General features: G+C 43.0%; 1 protein-coding gene across 5 annotated transcripts in view; it reads left to right on the forward strand.

Moving 5' to 3' along the window:
• Positions 1–23,992, forward strand: part of cdc42se2 (CDC42 small effector 2) — a 179,583-nt gene that overhangs the window by 104,858 nt on the left and 50,733 nt on the right. Inside the window, exon 1 of one of the 5 annotated variants that reach the window (XM_080189665.1) lies at positions 12,021–12,312. The exons of 2 other annotated variants lie outside the window; for them this stretch is intronic. The gene's annotated coding sequence lies outside the window, so the exon portion shown is untranslated. 2 more of the 5 variants (XM_080189666.1, XM_080189664.1) reach the window with 2 other exon arrangements.

A 23,992-nucleotide genomic window follows, 5' to 3' on the forward strand; every position in this document is an offset into this window, starting at 1 on the left:
ACAGCGGCTATAAATCCAGCAGGTTTCACGCAGCTTTTCTCGCCTGACACAACATTCATGTGTGAACAGCAGACATCAATAGAGATTAGGATCAACAGTAAAACAGTTTGATGAGGTTTGTTGATCAGGATTACACAAAGAACGGCTACTCCAGTGAGATAATATTGGACCACTTGGACTTCTAAAATTCCTAGAATGGGGCATTACCTTCTGCAGGGATAGGGAAATTCTAGATTAGACTGGGCAGCATGGCGGCACAGTGATTAGCACTGTGGCCTCACAGCACCAGAGACATCAGTTCAATTCCTGGCTTGGGTCACTGTCTGTGCCAAATTGGTACAATCTCCCTGTGTCTGCGTGGGTTTTCTCCAGTTTCCTCCCACAGTCTGAAAGATATGCTAGTTATGTGCTAAATTGGTCGTGCTAAATTCTCTCTCCGAGTACCTGAACAGGCGCTGGACTGTGGCGTCTAGGGGATTTTCGCAGTAACTTCATTGTAGTGTTAATGTAAGTCTGCTTGTGACTTTATAAATAAACTTTAACTTTAAATGGGCTCTATCCTCTTCTGGTTTTACTGCTTGAATACTTAAATAATGAAGTACATTGCCATCGTCGTCTTCTCTTTCAGATTCTTAGCTGCCAATTACTTCCCAGATGAATAGCATAAAGCAACTGACTTAACTGTGCTGCTTCTGTACAGTAGGTCATTGTGTGATTGAAACATCTTTTAAACTGTAGAGTTGAGTGCAGTTCCTGCCCTCAATGACAAATTTAGTTTCATCTTAAACGATCATTTCGTAGAACAAAATATTCTGTGTAATGTAACTGACTTGTCAGCAATAAATTATGAAAGAAAGATGCCTTTTATAATGTGACAGTTCAGTCTACATAATACAGAAGGATAAAGGGGCAGACTCCATCTTCTCATTCAGAGTTAGTCCCATTTTCACTCCAACAAACATTGGAGACATTGTCAGATCTCTCATCCTCTGACAGGCCATTTTGATGTACAGCTGACTGCCCAGGAACACATGGGTGTGCACGGACACAATATAGATAGTTCAAATGAATCCCCTCGATCCAGTTATACAGTACAGTCCAGTTCTAAAATTATCTGCCTCAATTATGTGCAGACACAAGACATTATTAAAATTGTTTATTAAACTAAGCTAAGTTTTGCAGTTGCTGAGCATAATGTGCTTTTATCTCCAAGGATTGTAATTGACTCCAATTCACGTGATGGCGTTGAAGATTAGCTCTCTGCTGCCTTTAGTGGCTTTGTGAAGTGATTGAGTTTGTTCAAGTTGCTAGTGTGGGCCGATAACTTTGAGTTAGAGGACAATGTGAAGCCACTTGCTAATTCCACATAGGAGAGCTGAATGAATGTCAGAACTGGAAGCATCCTTTTACGGTAAGGAATTATTTGGCAGAATTTGATTGTGATGGTTTACTGAGGGAAATTTGAAAGACTCCTTCTCTGCTGCTATTCTTTTTGGATTGCATAATTCTGATGCTGCGTACTCACCATGGGCAATGTAGTCCACTCAACATTGAGAGGTTGCACCTTGTTGAGTGCAACAATTCGTGAAGCAGTTTACTTTCTAGGGGATGACTCCTCTATCCATGCCACTGTATTATTTTCCCCTCTTCTCCCATCCACTCTTGATGGTACAGACTATTGCTGGGAATCACTCCCACAAAAACCAAGAGCATGCTCTTTATGTGTGAGCCATCATGAATCAGCACAGTGGATAACCATGGGTGACAGTGGTTAGCACTGCTGCCTCTCAGTGCTGGGGACCCGGGTTCAATTCCAACCTCGGGTGACATTCTGCATGGGTTTCCTCCGGATGCTCCAGTTTACTCCCATAGTCCAAAGATGAGAAGTGTTAGGTTGATTGGCCATGCTAATTTGACCTTTAATGTCAGGGGGACTGGAAAGGAAATGTGAGGTTACAGGAATAGGGCTTGGGTGAGAGTTTTCAATGCAGGCTGGATGGGCTGAATGGCCTCCTGCACTGTAGGGATTCTATGATTCTACAGAACTTACTTTATCTGGGCTTCACTCAGTTTCCATACAATACATAACCACAATGATGGCATTAAAAATCAATTAATTGACAATGAAATGAAAGTACACAATATAATGCATATTTTTTAATGCAGGGGAAGAGATACTTTAGTTACAAGACAGATAGAGGCTCATTTTATTGCAGCAGAGAAAACTAAAAAGAGGAGTTCAAAGTTTTGAAGCATTTTTTGTGAAATGGGATAAACTATTTCCACCGGGTCGCTGTGTTGGTCACAGGAATATAACTTAAAAATCAGCACTAAAAGAACAAAGGGAGAAACAAAGATTTTTTTATACAGAGGTTGTTAGAATTGCAATGTCCTACCATAAACAACACTGGAATTAAAATCAACTGAAGCCTTTAAAAGTGAACTACCATGGATCATGGCATATAAGCCGACCTGGTGTATAAGACACCCTCCTTTCTTCAACACCAAAATACATGTTTAGGCCTTCACTCAGCCATATGCTGACTCGCTCCGCCTCATTTTCTAGATAATAAATGCAGATTTAGGAGTATAGTTACATTATAAGTCAACTTGAATTTTTCAGTTCAGAAATACTTATCTAGGATTAGCTTTGTATATATGTTTGTGCATGGAATCAAGCAGATGATATGAGCCGCCTTGCCAAGATGATGTATGGGCTTTTAAGACACTCTCACGCACAGCAGATCACACAAGATGACCAATGAGCTGAAATGGATCCTCCTGCAAAAATTGAATTACAAAACTGATTTCAAGTGTAAAGTCGTTTCACCCGCTAGTTCATTAAGTAACTGCGCTGCAACAAGGCAGTTTGGTGTTAGTGAAAAACTGGGTCAATCTTTCGTTCAATATTAGGCCCCCTAGCCTTACCCCTCACACATCAATATCCCCATTCTCTCCCCATACCATTCATGTCAACCCCACCCAATCCCATGGCCCCATCGAAGAAATACATGCACAAAAGACACAGACATCTGGTTCAGGCATCTCCAGGCTTGCTATAATACAGATTAATGTAGGACCATGGAAATCAACACACATAAGGCAAAGATGTTTCCAGGAATAACTGATACCGGTAAACCTTGAAATGTGTAAGTTTATAAGTATTCTCCTGCATCAGCTTTCCGAGGTTCCTCTTGCTTCTAACTCATTTTATATAGAGACATCACATATAATCGAAACACTACTGAAGGGTACTGCGTAAAGAACACAGGCAATACAGCTAGAGATTTGCCTTAATGATCAGTCAGAAAAATGGTAAATGGGAGACTTGGAGAAGGTTAAGGGGTAAAGAAGTAATGAGAGGGTTGTGAGATATATTAAAAGCTGCTTGAAGGAAAAGAGTAGGAGTTGAGAGCAGTTTCTCAATAGTTGGAAGTAGGTAGCAGTGTCCCGCAAGGTTCTGCTCTGGGACTCTTTTTGTTCACTCTGTATATCAATGATGTGTATGTAGGTGTGCGAGAGTGGTGTCCAAATTTAAAGACTAAACTTAAATATGAAGCCCACGAGGAGCAATGGACATTACAGTGGGATATTGACAAGATGATGGAAATCAATAGGCATAATTTTCCCATCCATGTGGAACCCTAGTAGGTGGGACACAGACCTTGCAAAGGCCTTGGGCAGGATTTTCCGAGTTTGGAGTGAGCGTGGCCAGAAAATCCTGCCCAATGTGATGCAGTCCATTTGGCTTTTTTTTAAAGTAAACCACCTTAAATGATATGGAAAAGGGATTTAGGATTCCTGGTATCCAAGATGTGTAACTAGCTGTGTAACTGGATAGGGTCAAAAGTAATTAAAGAAAAGCTGTGTTAAGTGAATTAAGAAATAATTTGATAGCAGTGTTTAAAGCCATGAGGGGATGGGTCACTAACAGGAACTGACTACTTCTGGTGATTGAGGGGGATAGGTCAATGGGATTTCGATGTAAAATTAAATAAAGGACATTTGAGACAGAAAAACCTATTTACGCAGAATTGTGAGACTATGCAATGTACTACCAGAGTTATGACTGAAGCAGAGAACATGTCAGTTTTTAAGAATTGAATAAATAATTGGTTACTGATAACAAAACTAAAGGGGTACGGGAACATGCCAGGGAGATTAAACAAAAAATGTAGCTTATATTGAGGATAAACATCACATGGATTGCATATATCAAACAGACTGTAACTGTTTAATCTCCCTGGCATGTTCCCATACTCCTTTTATTCTTGTTATCATTAACCAACTATTTAGCCAATTCTTAAGAACTGACATGTCATTCTGAAGGAGTTCTCTATTGTTTTTGATGTGATTTATAAAGGATTGCAGCTTCCTGCTTTGCACAGTTAGACCTACAAGGTTCAGGTAATGTGGAGAGTTGTGCATTTGCCTTGTGGAGTGTTTGTTCTGATGTAACTTGTCTTTGAATTGAGGCTACTTGTAACAAGCTCAACCACCTGCCTGTGTGTGTTTGATGATGCAGACTGAATAATTGCGCCGTTTCCATGGTAGTGTTTAGATCAAAAGGACAGATTAAATTCAGTCAAGATTTAAACCTTGTGGCCATGCATGCAAGGCCTTTGCAGGTTATTTTTTGTGTTTAATTTGCTCCTCATTAAATTTTAAAAATAATTGCCACAAACATCCTAAAATTTATGAAGAAAATTTGAGTTGTAAGCGTCTGAATCTTTCTGCCATAAACTCCATTTCCTAACCACTATCTTCATTCTTCCCTCTGGGAACAGTCTGAAGCTGAAGCAGACATACACAACTTTTTTTTATGCTTGACCTTCAGCCAAGCTTCAGACCACAGATCTGCTCCAACACCTCTGTGGCATCACCCAACTCTGACCATCACTCAGCTCATCTGCTGAAACCCTCATCCATGCCATCTTTTGACCCCGGGACCAGTGTTTCCTTTAGGCTGTGAGGTCACCAACTGTCCAAGTACCAACCACTTAATTATTATAACCATGCATATCCTGGTAGCAAGTTGAAATTTACTGCCTCTCGAGCACACAGGCAAAAAGCTGGTAGCCTCCCTCATGATGGAGCCCAGCCTGGCATGATTCACAATCAGAATTCCCTCGTGTCAGTTCTTGGAACCTGAAGCCATGTCAGCATTCACTACTTTTCTCCCACTCACCACTTCCTTCCCTGACCCTCCAGCTTGTTGCTTTTCTCCCCAGCACTCCTCCTTACAACTCCTCTCACTTGCTTCCTCCCTTTTGCTGCTCCCCTTGGCATGGCTCCTGCTCTGACCGAGATCACAAGAAACTACAAAGGGTTGTGAACGAAGCCCAGTCCATCACTCAAACCAGCCTCCCATTCATTGACTCTACCCACACTTCCTGCTGCCTCGGAAAGCAGGCAGCACAATCAAGGACCCCACGCACCCTGGACGTACTCTGTTCCTCCACCTTCCATTCGGAAGAGTTGTGTTGCGATGGGCACAGTTCAGGAAAGCAACAATACATTCAATGACTTTTGGGAGGAAAGTGAAGTTGGCAAAGGAAAGATAGTTTTCAAGGAGGCGGATTAAAGATTTTTTTTGAGGCGGAGATGGTGATTGTGGTTTGAAAGGCAGAGACATTGCACCTGAGGAAGTAGAATCATTTGTAATGTCAGCTAGTATAGAGGCTCAGGAAGATTTACATGTCAGAATGTGTCAAGGAGTTCACACAATGAGTTGCTGTTGAAATAATGTGTAAATTGGTATGCAGGCCAACAACATTCTTCCTTCCTTTCCTGGAGGTGCTAATTTATGCTGGCATATGGTTCTTTGGGTGCCAGCAACACATTGCCCACATGTCCCTTCTTGATGTAAACTCAGACATTGAGTGTTATTCGATTGTTCAACCATGGCACATCACAGCTTGTCCCATTCCTGTCTCCATCACAAACTGACACCATGTATTTTTAGTGTGCATTACAGGAAAGTTAGAAATTGAATTAGCTGAGGAATTAGAGGAACAAATTAATGATTCCCTTTCTCATAGTCCTACTGTGTTGTCGTGATAGCATAAAACATAAATATGGCATTTGATCAGCAATAGAAATTCTGTCTGACTTTATAGTGATAGAACCTCCAACTGCCCAAACAAACCATTCATGCAGACGGGCTCAAGGCTAGGAATATTGAATTCCCATATTGGAAGGTCCCTGATTTTGAGGCTGAGTGGAGTATCAGCAGTCGATGGTTACTAGTGAATGGGGGGTGCACTTTGAAAGTTCTGGTCTTGAGTGCAGCTTAAACCTTTTGAAGTGCAGGATGCATTTGTTCTGGCAACCCTGCACAAAGAGGAGTACAGGGTGGCATCTCTGAGCTTTTGGTGCCCTCCAGTCTTTAGCAGACTTTCTCACCTTCCCAGAATGGACAGTTACTTGAGACCGGCACCCACCAGGAACACAGTACTGGGGGGACTTGCCCCTTACTTGAGAAAGTCCACCAAACAGAACAAAACCAACAGCATGGGTTGTGATCAATGTACAACAAATCCTTTTGTCCACTCTAACTATAATCGTTATATCATCGTACAAAAAAAGGCTCTTTAATTTACAGTGTATTTTGTATCCAACGCAGTGAACAACTTAGGTCTCTAATGACCATTGATGTCATACATGCTACAATGGCCAACTGTAACAGTCCAAAAGTTGCTCAATCTATTTTGAGGATAGCTGGCTTTTTGTGTAGATCATAGAGCCTCTCCTGAGGTGCACAGTCCAGAAATGCCGCTAAAACATGTTGTAGAACGTTTTGAAACTAAGAAAAGGAATTAGCCCCGCCAAACGCATCTCTCTTTCCATGCATAACATAAGAAATGGGAGGAGGTGTAAACCACACAGCCCATCGAGCCTGCTCCATCATTCAATACGATCATGGTTAACCTTCAAATCCACTTTCCCACCGACTTCCTATATCTGTTAATTCCCAAAATTCTCTCTGTCTCTCGTCTTAATTATTCAATGATGGACCAGCCACAGCCCTCTGGGGTAGAGAATTCCACAGAATCACAACCCTTAGAATGAAGAAATTTCTCCTCATCTCAGTACTAAATGATCATGTTCAAGACTGCACTTTAGACTTCTCTACCAATAAAAACAACCTCTGTGTCCACCCTGCCTGTTGCCCCTTCAGAATTTTGTAGGCTTCAATGAGAGAGCCTTATTTTTCTAATCTCCAAAGAAAATAAACCCAATTTGCTCAGTCTCTCACCTCATCACAAGGACTAATTTAGTGAACTTTGGCAGTACCACATCCAATGCAAGTATATTTTTTATTAAGTGGCTGCCTTAAAGACCAAAAGGTCACACCGTACTTCAGATGCGGTCTCACCTAAACCCTTTATGACTGTAGCAAGACTAATTTATCGTTGTACTCCAATCACCTTGTAATAAAGGCCAATATTTGCCTTCCTAATAGCTTGCTGTACCTGCATGCTAATTTTCGTATTCTTGTACCAGTATGCCAAGTCTCCTTTAGTTCATCTGTGTTAAGTTATTCCAAACAAAATGATCAGCCAATTGGAAATGACAGTTATCCAGAAGGCAAGTGGCAGCGCCTGAAGACATATGGTTCACAATGTATTTCACCAGGGAAGCGGAAGAGAAAAAGTGGGTATATAAAAATTGGTAAAAGTGAAGATATAAATGTTGGTATTTATAGGAATAAGAATAAACTGCACCATTAAGGATTCACACATTATAATATGACCAGTTCTCCATGACAACTGTATTCCAGTCACGGCTGGAGGACCTCCAATGTATTATTTAGTATAAAGCTTATTTAGTACAATACACAGACATGTTCTATATCATAATTATTGCGTATTGTTTGAAATTAGGAGTAAGAATAACATTTGAGGCCATTTCTATTACTTTGTTGACTGGGGTAATGGGGTAAATTGGGGTGAGAATCTCAGTACACCCAGCCAACAAAAGCAGCAACGCCCATTTGGTTTGTGAATTTGTACAGTCACACAGAGGGGCTCCTAAATGTGCTTTTAGGTATACAACAGTTTCCTGCCAGATACAGGAGCTTGCTTATTCAATATTTACCCTTGGGTTTGAACTGCATGTTTATAAGGAGACTTTTTACAAGTGAATGATGACGGAAAAGACTTCCTCCCCAACTTACCACCTCAAACAGCTACCCGCCTACCATCTGGACAAATTGCTTTACACACCTAGCAATTAGTGATCTTGTCAACTTGTTGCAATTATGCTCTCCAAGGAAGCTGGGGCCATAACCCAGTGAATGGAGTGACAACATTCAAACAGCTTCTTTTTAAGAGGTAGAAGAACAAATTAGCATAGAATTAAATTCTAAAGATTTGCCTTTTGTATTTCATAGAATTGTATCAAATAGATGGCACGAATTGGGCTATTTGGCCCAACCAATCCATATGCTCCATTCAACTCTCCTCTCATTCTCGTCCTCTAACTCTCATCAGGGTAATCCTCTCTTTACTTTCATATGTTTATCTAACCTCGCCTTAAAGATATCCCAACTATTCACCTGAACCACTCTGCAGGTAGCTGCAAGTTCTGTGTTCTCTCCACTCCCTGGGCTAAAGGGGATTTTTTGAATTTCCTGTTTGACTTCTCAGTGATTGTTTTGAGTTGATTGTCTCTTGTTTCGCTCTTGTTTTATAAGTCAGTGAAATTCAGTGGAAAATTAGTGAGGGCCAATTACAATACTGGGAAATGTTAGACTGTGCTGCAGATAGAATTTAAAAACCCTCATTGATTCATGGCAATGTCTTTCTTCAGAAAAGTACCTTGCTGCGCAAAATATAAAACTTGATTACGAAAGATAACTGCATGAGTAACTGTACACGGTCAGCCAAGTGGACTGCTTTTAATGTGTTTAATAATCCACTCACTCTATCCACTCAGCCCAGCTCATCTTTCAGCTTCTGCTCAGCTTGCAGCCTCTCCCACCCACTGAGGGTGAGATCTTGTGCCCACCATTGTGGTGAGTTTGGTGGTTCCCCCACCCCACCCCCCAACCTCCACCTGTTACCCCTTACCCTGATGAAGTCCATAATGGGAAAGCCTACGGACAGACTTCCTAACCCTCCGCCATTTGAGACCTTTAATTGGTATTAACCCAGCAGTGGGTGAGGGTCTCTCTGTGTGGTGAGCAGGACAAACAGATCCATGCAGGGCTACTTGTTGTTGCAAAGGCACCCAGTGCCAGATTGAGGGACCCAGCATCAGGAAAGACGTGTCGTTGAGAGCAACCCTCAATCTTTGCTGTCGAAGCCTCTCCCCCACAGCCCCCTAGTCCACACCCTCCCTCCTGCCATCACTCACTGTGCCAGGGATTCAGTGATGATATTAGGACTATGGTGACTGTTGTGCCAACAGCAGAACCAGATCCACAGGGCACAGCCATTCAGTAGAATGTTGGGACTTGATCCCTGAGTGAAATGGGATTGGTTTGTGTGGGGTTCTCCAGCCAGAAACCAAGAATCATGTCACCTCTACATGGTTCTGCTCCACCTCTCTCTCCTGCTTGCCACTGCCTCTCCCACTCATTCCCTCCTCTCCCCACTCTTTCCCTCTCTTGACCCCTGCCCTCCCCCTCGACCCGCCTGCCCTCCCCCTCAGCCCCCCCACCCATCCCCCTGACCACCTCCTTGCCCTCTCCCAAATTCCTTCATCCCCTTGCCCCCACCCGCCCCCTCACCCCCACCCTCTGCGCACGCCCGCTCCCACCCCCTCACGACCCTCTCTGTGAGTGAGGTCTCTAGAGCAAGGCAGCAAGTTGGAGAAAGCTAGCGAGAGAGCCATCAAATGGGTGAGTCTGGGATGGAGATTGCAAATGGGAGGGGGCTGCAAGCGGAAGAGAGAGAGAGTGAGTGAGAGTTTGGCAAGTGGAGAGAGGCGTAGAAAGAACCACAGGGAAGTCGAGTGAGGACTGTAAGAGGCCCATGTTGTGAATACCAATGTCATAAGTGGAAACGCTCTTATCTATGTGAGCTCTTCCAAAAGATTTCATAGTTTTAAATACTTCTATTCTGAGGTCAGTTCTCACAGCTTGAGAGGAAAGAGACTCTGCCTGTTCATCCTTTCCTGATAGATATAATCCTGCAGTTCTGAGATCATCCTTATTAAATCACTTTTATATTCTTCAGTGCCTTTATTTTTAACATATGGTGACCAGACTGTAGAGAGTATTTTATGTGTGGCCTAACCAAGCTTGGATACAATATTAACATAACTATGGTACTTTCTAATTCTATCGTAGCATTTGGTTTGCTTTTGTTATGGCCTTATTGACCTGTATGTAACTTTGTGACTTGTGTGATTGTACTCCTAGATGCCTTTCCTCCTCTATCCTATTAAGATGCTTATTTTCCAAGTAATTTGACCTCCTAATTCCTCACTGATCCATGTTGAAATTAATTTTCCAGTTAACTGCAAGTTTATTTTTGCAGTTTGTTACATTTGTCCTCAGTGGTGATTATCCTGTCCAATTTGGTTCATCAGCATGTTTAGAAATTGTAGTTTCGATTTCAAACACTAAATTATTATTATTAATTATGAACATTGTTTTTTTCTAATTTACTGTCAACCCTCTGTGACATAAAGTTTATTTATTAGCGACAAGTACACAGTGGTTAGCACTGCTGCCTCACAGGGGCAGGGATCCGGGTTCAATTCTCAGTTTGGGTCGCTGTCTGGGTGGAGTCTGCACATTCTCCCTGTGTCTGCGTGTGTTTCTTCCAGGTGCTTCAATTTTCTCCCACATTCTGAAAGATGTGCTGGTTAGGCGGATTGACCCGAACAGGCGCCGGACTGTGGCGACTAGGAGAACATAACAACATAAGAAATAGGAGCAGGAGTAGGCCATCTAGCCCTTCGAGCCTGCCCCGCCATTCAATAAGAATTTCACAGTAACTTTGCAGTGTTAATGTAAGCCTTACTTGTGTCCAATAAATAAACTTTGAAGTGGACTTTCATTAATACTGTAATGAAGTTAACTGTGATGTGTAAGTAAGCCTAAGCAGTAGGCAGCTACTATAGCTGCATTCCTGTGATAAGTACATTTATTAAGTGAATTGTCCTGATTACTGTAATTTGCAACAATGCCACTGCATGGTCTGCATTACTCAGCCCCCAAGAGAATACTCAATATGATTGACTTCACAGAAATATTTCTACTCCCGAACTGGACCTAAAGAAATGTTACATTATGTATGATCTGTAGAACGGGCTGAGCTGAAAAGCTATTCATTTTTAAAATGTTCATCTTTGGAAAAGTTTATTTTTGTGGCTGCTTTCCTCAGTATCCAACCCTGCACTTTAATTCAAAGCCAGCAATTCCTCTTTAATGCACTGAAAGGGGTTGCCAAGGATTATTGAGATTTTACTATCTTTTCCTGATTTTGTCATGTTGCAGCCCCCACTTGTCACCTTTATGTACCATACGCTTGCATCAGGGACTCAGTAGAGTGGAACTTGAGTTTGTGATTGCTTCCAAATAGTTATTCTGCAGCAGATACATGCGAGATACCATTTGAAAGAGTCCAAGAGTGTTTCCACTTCTGACAATGGTATTCATGATATGGGTCGCTTCCAGTCCTCACTTGTCTTTCCTGTGGTTCTTTCTATGCCCCTCTCTGCTTGCCAAACCTCCCACTCACCGTCTCTCTCTCTTTCTCTCCCGTTTTGCCGGCTCCTCCCACTTGCAACCTCCCTCCCAGAACTCTTGCAAGTTCTCCTACAAAACCGCACAACATCCTGACTTAGAATTGTATCGCCGTTCCATCAGCGCCACCGGCTCAAAATCCAGGAACTCTCTCTAACAGCACAGGGGGCTGTGCCTATGCCACGTGGGCTGCAGCAGTTCAAGAAGGCAACTCAGCAGCGCCTGCTCGAGGGCAGTAAGGGATGGACGACAATCGCTGGCCCAGCCAGCAATGACCGCATTCCATCAATCAGAAATAAAAAAAAAGGGTTCTGAAGTAATTTGCTATGAACCTGGCTATACATCTTTGCAAAGAATGCATTGATGCTCCGCTTCAGTCATTTCGCTTTCTTTGACGAAACTGAATCATCGTTCTGTGTCGCGTGGCCTTAGCCCAGAACCAATGAGATTCTTCCAACTGCTGGCATGGGCAACCAGAGCGCCCAACACGGGGAACAAGAGCCCGAGTGTTGTTCGCTCCGATGCAGCTTCGAGCAGCTGAGATTTGAATAATGACGGAACTTGCCAAATGTGTCCAATTTTTCAAAGCTCGCCTTTACAACATTTTTGAGGTTAGTTTACTTAAGCAACAGTTAAAATCAAAAGACCTATGCAGGAAAGACACTGGTCCCTGTGTATGTTTGATTGTTAATTATAGCTCCGCATTTGGCTGACCTGAATGAAAAGGGCATCTGTGCAAGAATCGTCTCTCATGTCTAGACACCGTTTATCATCACACAGTGCATTACTGTAGTTTTAAATGCAGGCGCTTCATAACCATAAAAACAAGCAATATCAGAGGTTGCATTGAGTATTGTCATTTTTAGCTGCTGTATATAGAGGAAAAGAATGTGTTGCTTCCGATCCTGTCTAGATAGGATAGGCACAACGGGCTGGAAAAAAGAAAATTGGCAGTAGCTGTAACTTCCGGGAGCTTCAGGTGTGAGAGTGAGTTGTGGCATCAGTGTTGAGACAGGGGATGGAATTTTACCGCTCCGTCCACCATAGGAATCAGGGCAGACACTGGAAAGATCCGTTGACCCCAGGCGGGATTTTACGATTTTGGGGAGAACGAGGCTGTAAAATCCCACGCCAGCTTCAAATGACTTCAACCTAATCAGACAGGTATGTTCCCTAAAGTTGATTGCGCACACAAAACTTTTCACATCTAGCTCGTGAGTTGGCAATTTCATTCTAACTGGATGACTTTGGATGCACTATGACTTGTAATCTCGGGAAGAAACTGGGGCTGTAAAACTGGATTGCACAATGTCCGTTTTTTTGGAACTGTAGGTGCCGCTTTGAGTTGGACATAACATCCGAGCTGCATGTATGTACTCCTGGTGGTGGCCCGTCTGAGGCCATTTTGGGCAGGTCATTAACACTGTTGTTACGAGTATGTGCCCAAAATGTGTAGCGGCATCTCATGATGACACTCTGACTTATTTCTTAATAGAGCCACTTTCAACCTAAATGTTCCTGCTCTCGCTCACACGCACGCAAGTTACCTTGTGTGTGTCATTGATGATGGAGATGGTCACAGAAATGTGTACCTGTGGCAGGCAGACCTGCAGCCCAGAGCTGGATGAGGGCAGCATTGCCAGGAGCTGTAGAAGTGGCCTGCATCTCTCTGCATCAGACTCCTCACCAGTGTCAGCTGTGGCTCAGTTGGTAGCACTTTTGCCTCTGAGTAACAGGGTCCCATGTTCAAGTTCCACTCCAGGACTTGAGCACAAAACATCAAAGTGGGGACTTCAGTGCTGTACTGAGTGAGTGCTGCACTGTCAGAAATGCTGTTTTTTGATGACACGTTAAAGTGTGGCCTTGTCTGCCCCCTCAGATGGAAGGGAGTCTAGAGCCATATATCAAAGAAGAGCAGGGCTGTTATCGCTGGTGTTCTGGGCAATATTTGTCCCTCAATCAATATGACAAAGGGAAACGATGGTCACCTTGTTTATGGGAGTTTGATATATGGAAACTGGCTGAAGTTTCCTACGTTACAACAGTGGCTACACTGCAAAAAATACTTCATTGATTGTAATACACTCTGAGGCCTCTGGTAGTCATGATAAGTGTTTGATGTAAATGTAAGTTTTGTTTTTCCTTTCCTTCCAGGCTGGAGCAGGTGACATCAGTAACCTCTTGTAGTTAGGCGTTCAGCACAGAGTAAGGGAGGCCACTGATACCCTGTCAATATTTGTGCTTCTCTCTTTCTAGGTGGAAGCAGGTGGGGCAAGAACTTGACATTGCCAGGACGACCGGCACCCTGGTGGTTCAGGATGCCATTGACTGCCTACTTGTCATTTTGTGGGAGCCATATGTAAATGCAGATATATACCAGAACCACAAAGGTATCTGTTGTATCTGCTGCTTTAGACGTTGACAGAATTAAGAGTTGCTGCATGTGGTTTTTGTAGAAAACAATGAGCAGGTTTATTCAGAGCTGCTCGCTGTACAACGACTGGATCCTGACTGAAACAGAGCTCGCAAAAATACCCAATGATATCAGAGTGATCACGTGATTGCACTGTTAAAGCAGCCTTGTGCAACAACACAAATAAAAAACCATACCGATTTCCCCTACGTCCAGGGGCAAGATGCCAGTCAATGCCCAGTATCCTAGCTGCAGACAGGGTTCCTTTATTCTTCACCAATCCACTGTGGCATCTGCATTAGAGCCACAATGAGAAACCAGAAGGTGGTTACAGGGTGGCGAGAGCTATCCGTAAACCACCAAGCACACGATTCCAGTGCACCATCCACACACACATGAGCAACAACCATGTAACAAGAGCTATGCTGCCACGCAAAACAGCACTGAACTGAGCATTGGCGTGCTTAAGTAAAGTTTCCATTGCTGGACTCCTCAGGAGCAGCTCTGGCAGACTCTTCAAAACATGCCTTATGATTCATTGTCATCTGTTGCATCCTACACAGCCCTATCCTGGCGAGAGCACAGCATTGGTATACAGCTAACAACTGAGAAGGAAGGGAGGAAGAAACCAACGTGGCTCTTTCTCACTCGGCTTTTCCTGATCAACTCATCTGACTGCAGCACAATCCAGTTTTCCATTCATCCAGAGTCCCACTCCTTACCTTCTCTCTGTTATTAACCATTACAGTATCCATTTGGCCATTTTGCTACAACAAAAGTCATTGCAAAACAAACCAATATTTTCAATCAAACTGTCCAATATGCCATACCAAACTCAACTAATTAATATTGTGCATTCCCTTCATCCCTATCTTCCATTAGCCACTTCCTATCCTAGTGCTGCAATGCAGTGCCACCGCAGTGGCTACAACATGGCTAACTGCAGATGCCATCTAAACAAGGCTCTGGCTCTAGAAGACAAAGTTTTGAGTTGCACTAACTCTGGATAGGAAGGGTCAGATAGGAAGTGAGTTTCCTCCCACAGTTGGAAAGATGTGCTGGTTAGGTGCATTGGCCATGCTAAATTCTCCCTCAGTGTACCCGAACAAGTACTGGAGTGTTGCGACTGGGGGATTTTCACAGTAACTTTGTTGCAGTGTTAATGTAAGCCTACTTGTGACACTAATAACTGAACTAAATTAGATTGGGCTGACTGACTGAGCAGCATTAGGCACATTGATGGAGGGTCAGTGGTGTCATGCTGAGAGGATACAGCTTCATGCTCCCATAGAATCACATCGCCTGGCTCCAGACCGCAACAATCTAATGTGTTGAAGGACAGATGACTGGAGTGCTATGAGTCATCACAAACTCCGTTGTACACTGGTGTTCAGGGCCATGAGGGAAACAATCTGAGCATCTGTACTCTGACGTTGGCAGGATTCTACCTGTGCTGTGTTTTGATGCTGCACCGTGACTTGGTCAGTAAGTGTGTTAGTGGAATTCATTGCCAATTCCACACTGAAAAGGAGGGCTTCTAAGTTCAACGTAAAGATGTATGCAAAATTGCTGCTAAGCTCCTCCATGCTCCACAATGCCTGTAATCTTTCTGATAGGTTTGCAATGCTCTAAACGTTTCTGCGTGCATGCCCACCAGCATTTTACTGTACATCACTCCATCAAAGCCCTCATCTGAGTCCATTGCAGCAGAAATCCTGTGTGAGTTCGCCTTCCAGCAAGCTGGCATCTGTGGTACTTTTCTCTCCTGTCCTGGCAACATCCCACTCATGCCAGGTGGCTCACCATGTGCGAATCCCACATCGAAGCAATACCCTGTAAAGTATGTAGTGTCATTGTCTGAACTGGTGGCTGTGGAGATGAGCGACCGGTTCTTCTTTCTGTCACTTTTTCCTCTTCCACCTCTTACTCTTCAACCACTACAACTCTTGGATATGCGGAAGGAGAAAGACACATAGGTATGAGCAGCAGTGACGAGAAGGACGGAAAGTAAGAGGGGCGAGCTAACTGCATCTTCAGCTTGTAAGAAATTATGGAATGAGGGCAAAGTGGGATGTGAGAAGGATAATTATCAATAAGCATGTTGTCACCTTCCATGGTTTCAACCCTGGTCACAGGCTTAGTCGTGACTGCACCAGCGATGGATGAGACGGGCACCATCAATGACAACATGCAGCTGGTTGGGTGCTGCTTCCTGTACATGTAGACTATCTTGTCCTGCAGGAGGGAGGGGATCAGTGAATGTGGTGCAGTGTGTTGGGTGAGGTGCCTGTCATGATTGGTAATGTGTAAAACGTGCAGCAGTTCTAAGTGTACGAGGGTGTGGTGAGGGTATGAATGTGGTGCATGAGTTGTGGTTGATAGAAATTGTTGCTAAGTCAGTAGAGTAGGGTGGAGCATTAAAAGGTGAACAAAGCCAATGGTTTGGTTTCATGAATATACATTCACCAGTTTAAATCACATGTATGAGGTATTCCAGCATTACGAAGAAGAGTCATGTCGGACTTGAAATGTTTGCTCTGTTCCTGTCTCCAAGGATGCAGCCAGACCTGCTGCGTTTTTCCAATGTTTTCTCTTTTTATTTCAGATTTCCAGCAACTGCAATATTTTTCTATTAATGATTTTGACCTAATTTTCCATGGTAATGCAGACCTTTCACCGTTTGTGAGTTTGCCACTGGATGCTACCTTATAAACCCTCAGTCCTGCATGGAAGTAGTCATTTGCATTGCGATATATTCATCTCAACATGCAAACCTCTATTTGTGACCATGATGCAGAGCACTTCCTTTATGATCTGATCTACCCTTCCTGAACAACTGTAAACAGGGCTACTGTTCTTTTCAAGACTCTAACATTCTGTGGGGTAACTCCAGGCACCAGTGCAAAACATGACTCGATCACTTTCCTGCTAATCCTCACCTCTTCCTGAATGAAGGTTAGCTGGGCGGCAGGTATTGAATAGGAAGTTATACCAGTTGTCAGAATATTAGCAACCACAGGGACACTAAAGCATTTGAGCTAATCCTCTGGTAAATTTCTAACCAACATTAAACACTCTTTGAATTTTGTAGTAAATGCAGGCAAACGTTTTGCTAAGATGCAACAGGCAGCCCATTCATTTACATCCCTTCAGGCAACTACGTTCTTTGGAAACAATCCATGTGATAGGAAACAAATCCTGTGTGATCCCTCGCAAGTCACGCACTGCTTCTACCCTGCACAGGCTTGAAATCCGGTGTCTAGTTACTCACCAAATCCGGGATTTCTATGTTCTGTTATCCACTGAGAGTGATTGAGGACGTTTGAGTTTTATCCCAGCTCCACCTCAACCAATTTTCAACATACTGGTGAATTCAGGTCCTCAAAACCAGCTCCACTGGCTTTGGGAAAGGCTCAAAGTCCTTTGGAAACCAGTTGGAAGCAGAAGAGACACGGTTGTCCAAAACCTTGGCATTCTGTTGCATCTGAGTTTAAAACCGCATATTCTACCCGTCAACAAAAATATTTTGCACCCAGAGGAAACTCGCACAGACATGGGGAGAATGTGTAGACTCTGCACAGACAGTGGTCCAAGCCGGGAATTGAATCCAGATTCCTGACACTGTGAGGCAGTTGTGCTAACCACTGTGCCACTATGCTGCCCTGCAGGCCTATTGTAGAAAGAAAGGTGGTTAGATGGAACATGGGATTCAGATTACTGTACATGTGGAGAAAAAACAACAACATGGCTGATTTGGACAGAGCAAGTAATTTCTATGTTGTAATTTCTATGCGTAGTTAAATTGAACTTTGAAACTCTGGACTGGAGCAAAAATCCAGGCACTGTCCTGCCACAGCTCTGACCAAATGGAGGAAAAAAAAGCCAGGCTTGCATGTGCCACTTCCTGTGCAGCTTTAGAAGGAGCAGAACCTCCATCTCCTTATGAAAGCATTTATGTAGTTTCAACTGTTGCCCTGAGTCAAAAGTACTTGAGCACAAAATTCAAGGCTGTAGAGTGCAGTCTTTCAGATGAGACTTTAAACTGGGCCTTCCTCTGTCCTCACAGAGATGGATGTAAAGGATCCATTGGCATTATTTTGAAGAGCAGATGAGTTATCCTTGGCGTCCAAGCCAATATTTATCCCTAAGTCAGCATTGAGAAACAAATATTTGGTCACAATCATATTGCTGTTTGTGGGAGTCTGGTTGTGTGTAAATTGGCAGCTGCTTTTCCTACAGCATAACAGTAACTATACTTCGAAAGTATTTCATTGGCTGTAAAATAGTTCGAAACATCTGGTGGTTTTGAAAGACGCCTTTTGAGTGTAACTTTTATTTTTTTTTGGAGGGGGCATATTTGGAACCGGTATTCCCAGGCTGGATGTGTCCTCACCTTCAGCCTCTCCAAGGCTTGGCATGAATGAAATGTCCCACTGACCCTGCATAGGTAGAGTCAACATTGGAGAATCCTGACGGGTGCCTTCCCTGTGTAGTTCCTAGGATCGCTGCCCATGATCTTTCGGGCCTATTGCATCTGGATCTGTTGGGAATAATGTCTCTACAGATAATCCAATTTCAGCACTTCATCTGAGAAAGACTAGCTTAAAGGACTAATCTTTGATTTCGAGCACTGATTAAAATACAAAAGCAGAGTTCAGCAGATTAAGATGTTCCAACACAAATTGATTCCCTTAGTATGACTGGACAGTTTTTTGTCCAGCATGTCTAATCTGTTTGCTCCATTTTGTGCAATCTGCAATGCTGATATATATGTGGAACAATCAAATGGCACATGACTTATTTTGAAGAGAATTATTATTTGGACCAAACTGAATAACACTTTTCCGGGGTTAACGGCACGCATTAGCAACATCACCACTAACTTGAAGATGTCTTTGTGTCTGTCACCTCGTATCTGTCAACATAAATTTGAAATCTTTCAAACCTTTCTGAAGCAGCCCCCGCCAAAAATGATGTTTTAGTGTTTACTATTCTTGTGCTAAGGACAGATTTTCCTGACAAAATCAAAGCTTGATCCATACCTCTTGCAAGAAATGATGCTGTCCTTTTCAGTCTCATTACTGCACTCAGGAGACTAGAAGTACAGTACTTGCAAAGCTCACATATGAATCATTCATATATGGAGTCTGACATAGGTTTCTAAGCATTGTGTAAATAGAGCACTTTGAGGTTTTAAATAAAGTTGAAGTGTTTGTGTGACGAGTTCAAACCTTTCTTATTGAAGGTCATGTGCTGAAACCTGGAGGGATGCTAGAACTCCAATTCAGTGTTAATTGTATTATCAAGATTGAGGATACACAGGGCATTGATTGAGCATATATAAAGAGAGATTTGCCCCTGTACCACGGCCACATTTGCAACTAAGTAGCCTTAGAGAGGGAGCATGCAGTGGCCGCTGGCATGCTTCAGACCTTTCACAACCGGTGGGCTCCCTCGGAGCTGGGGTACACCATCACCTCTGGGAATGATATCTTAATGTAATTAGTTACATTTCTTCTTGGCATTTTATATTCATTGTTTCATTTATTGATTATTCTTCTTATAAGAGTATTAAGAGGGACTTCTGAGACACTGGTTAGGAAGGAGACAAACATTTGTAACGTTTTGTTCCCTACAGTGCAGAAGGAGGCCGTTTGGCCCATCAAGTCTGCACCGACCACAGTTCCACCCAAGCCCCATCACCTTGCTATTCCCCCTGACAGTAAGGGGCAATTTAGCATGTCCAATCAATCTAACCCACACACCTTGAGTGTGGGAAGAAACCCACACAAGCGCAAGGGGAACATACAAACTCCACATAGACAGTCACCCGAGTCCAGGATTGAACCCGAGTCCCTGGTTCTGTGACACAGCAGCACTACCACTGTGCCACCATGCCACCCATTAAAATTATGACAAGTAAAAAAATTAAGTGTAAATGTGGGCACGGATTATGCCCCTAACAAAGTAAAAAACAAGGAAATACCTTGGTATTGGCAATTCCAAACTAAAGTAATATCAGAAGCAAAATATGTTGTGAGCTGGGTGCCCATCAGTTGGACACTAATGTAGGTTTGAATCTTCTACTAAGCTTCATGGAGGAAATTTGTAAAAAAGATGACTTATTAAAGATTTGATAATTCCTTTGAGGAATATATAAAAAATGGAATTAGAATATATAAAAGATGGCAGAAATTGTTTATTATTAGTTCTTATTTAGTGCTTTGCTGGATTGTCATATAGTCATAGAGGATGGAACCAGGCCCTTCGGCCCAACTTGTCCATGCCGCCCTTTTTTTTTAAACTCCTAAACTAATCCCAATTACCCGCATTTGGCCCATATCCCTCGATAACCATCGTACCCATATAACTGTCTAAATGCTTTTTAAAAGACAAAATTGTACCTGCCTTTACTATTACCTCTGGTAGCTTGTTCTAAACACTCACCACCCTCTGTGAAAAAATTGCCCCTCTGGACGCTTTTGTATCTTTCTCCTCTCACCTTTAACCTATGCCCCCTAGTTTTACACTCCCCTACCTTTTAGGAAAAGATATTGACCATCTACCTTGTCTATGCCCCTCATTATTTTATAGATCTCTATAAGGTCATCCCTCAGCCTCCTATGCTCCACAGAAAAAAAATCCCAGTTTATTCAGACTCTCATAACTCAATCCATCAAGTCCCGGTAGCATCCTAGTGAGTCTCTTCTGCACTCTTTCTAGTTTAATACTATCCTTTCTATAATCGGGTGACCAAAATTGCACACGGTATTCCAAATGTGGCCTTACCAATGTCTTGTACAACTTCAATAAGACGACCCACCTCCTGATTTCAGTGTTCTGCCTGATGAAACCAAGCATGCCGAATGTCTTCTTCACCACTCTGTCCACCTGTGACTCCACTTTCAAGAAGCTATGAACGTGTACCCCTAAATCTCTTTGTTCTGTAACTGTCCCGAATGCTCTACTATTAATTAAGTCCTGCCCTAGTTCAATCTACCAAAATGCATCACCTCGCATTTGTCTAAGTTAAACTCCATCTGCCGTTCGTCAGCCCACTGGCCCAGTTGATCACAATCCCGCTGCAACTGGAGATAATTTTCTTCACTGTCCACTATGCCACCAACCTTGGTGTCATTTGCAAACTTACTAACCATGCCCCCTATATTCTCATCCAAATCATTAATATGAATGACAAATAACAGTGGACCCAGCACTGATCCCTGAGGCACATCGCTGGTCACAGACCTCCTATTTGAAAAACAACTCTCTGCAACACCCTCTGGCTTCTGTCAAGAAGTAGAGATGCTGGCATTGGACTGGGGTAAACACAGTAAAAAGACTTCTGTCAAGAAGCCACTTTTGTATCCATTTAGATACCTCACCCTGGATCCTGTGAGATTTAACTTTATGCAACAACCTACCATGCGGTATCTTATCAAAGGCGTGGCTAAAGTCCATGTAGACAGCATCAACTACATTGTCCTCATCAACCTTCTTGGTTACCCCTTCAAAAATACCTCAATTAACTTTGTGAAACATGATTTTCCACTCACTAAGCTATGCTGACTGTCCCTAATCGGTCCTTGCACCTCTGAATGCCTGTAGATCCTATCTCTCAAAATACCTTCCAACAATTTATCCACCACATTGTGGGTAAATTATGCTGAAGTGTTGTGTGTGGATAAGCTCCTGGGCTTTGCTAGTATTTGTTTCCCAGAAAAATACACTTCTTTGAATCTAATGTCCACTGATTTTTAAAAAGAAAACTTCTGGGGAAGCAGTCATTTCCAGGAATGTCAAGGGGGGACATTCTGTAGTGTGACAAAGTGGGGAAGGACTCTGAGTGCAGCCTTTCTAGATTGTTCCAAGCTGGGGCTCAGGCGTCAGTACAACACACAAAAGGAATGTGGACAGAGGCATTTTTAGCAGATCGGGCAGGCAGCAAGATTGGAAGATTAGTCAGAGACAAATGAACCCCGGGAATGTGCAGCAACTGTTAACAGGCTCTTCAGATGAGGCCGGCATGGTGGCACAGTGGTTAGCACTGCTGCCTCACAGCGTCAAGGATCCGGGTTTGATTCTCTACTTGGGTGACTCTGTAGAGTTTGCACCTTCTCTGCGGAGTTTGCATGTACTGGCAAGAGAGCTTCTTATGGGAGGGAGAGATTCTGTAGCAATGGCCCAAAAAGACATAGGGAGCAAGTGGAAGCCATAGCTTGACTTTGTTTTGTAGCCTTGTTCTATTACATAACTATCTAAGAACACTAATAGGTTATGAGGAGGCGATGGCTCAGTGGTATTATTGCTAGACTACTAATACAAAACTCAGCTAATGTTCTGGGGACCGGGTTCAATTCCTGCCCTGGCAGATGATGGAATTTGAATTCAATTAAAAAAATCTGGAGTTGAGAATCTACTGATGACCATGAAACGATTCTCGGAAAAATCCATCTGGTTGACGAATGGCCTTTTAGGGAAGGAAATCTGCCGTCCTTACCCGGTTTGGCCTATGTGTGACTCCAGAGCCACTGCAATGTGGTTGATTCTCAACTGCCCTCTGAAATAGCCTAGCAAGCCACTCAGTTGTCACCACCACCTTCTCAGAGGCAACTGAGAATGGGCAATAAACGCTGGCCAGCCTAGTTTTGGTGACTGCTACCAAATTCGTAGATGAATTAATAGAAGAGGTAAAGGGAAGAGAGTTGGGACAGATTAAAAGTCTGAAATGTGCAAAAGTTGTCTCAAAAAATCTATAAATTGCTTGTAATCAATAGAAGAAATAAAATAAGTCACCTTGTTTCAGTAATTCAAAAACCATTGAAAAAGATTTAAAAATGGAAATAGTTCCTTTTGTTATCTGAGTTGCTATTATACTATTATGCTACAATGTTGTAGTGTGGATTAGAAATTGGAAAGAATTTACAACAGAATGCATCTGAGAACAGCAATCCTTTTTACTTGTGTGGTTAGCCACGATTCTAGGGATCATCTGCATGTCCCTGATAAGAACATTTCCGCTGCTAAACAGCACAGCGGTCAGCAGTTGTGGCTTGCAAAGCCAGTGCCCCTATTCTCCAGCTGGAAGTGTACTCCTGAACAAGTGTCAAAATTATCAAACACTTCCAGAAATAATTTCTCAGTTCAGATATTGAAAATCAGATTTAAATCATTTAAAATGATAGAATATGTTCATCTGTGTCACGCAGTGCTTTTATTTTTAGATGCCTTGTTGAAAAGGGAAGCAGCTTCAGGGGGAGGGATCATTCTGTAATGAGCCTGTTTAATTGTAACCAAACTGGTCATCCAAATGTAAGAATGACTTCATGTTTAGCCACTGCAGCAGCCTTTAAGCAGAGCATGTTGCTGCTCCACGTTCAGGGTGAGATTTTTGCTCTCTGCAGCCTCTCGATTTGCCTTAAGCTAAGCTAATTTCTCAGGGTGGTGTGTAGAGTTGCACAATGCCTACTCTTCCCCGCCCACCTGCCGTGTGCTCGTCTCTTCGCAAGCTGCAGTGCAGTCACAGCCCTTCCTCCCTCTTGAACACACTCGCTGGGAGACCCACACAGTGCTGCTGATAGCCAGCCCAAGCTGCTGTCAGTCATTACAGGGAAGCTTCATACCTGGAATATTTCCTGACTCAACCAAGTGAGAGGGGGAAAAAAAGAGATTTCTCAGGCTGTGTTTAAAAAAAAGTGTTTGGTGCCAGACTTTAGACATTTTCTTGGTTGCACCAACTTGCTTTTCTCTTCCTTCTGCTTTGATGTTTTGAAATCAGGACTGGGGGTACGTGTGAAATAGTGATTATGTTTGAGATTTTTTAAAACCCAATTTAGACAAGCTGGCAAACACTCTCTAGTGATGTTTTATCTGCCTTT

The sequence above is a fragment of the Carcharhinus amblyrhynchos genome, chromosome 5, assembly GCF_965287045.1.
Source record: "Carcharhinus amblyrhynchos chromosome 5, sCarAmb.v2.hapA, whole genome shotgun sequence".
Classification (NCBI taxonomy): domain Eukaryota; kingdom Metazoa; phylum Chordata; class Chondrichthyes; order Carcharhiniformes; family Carcharhinidae; genus Carcharhinus; species Carcharhinus amblyrhynchos.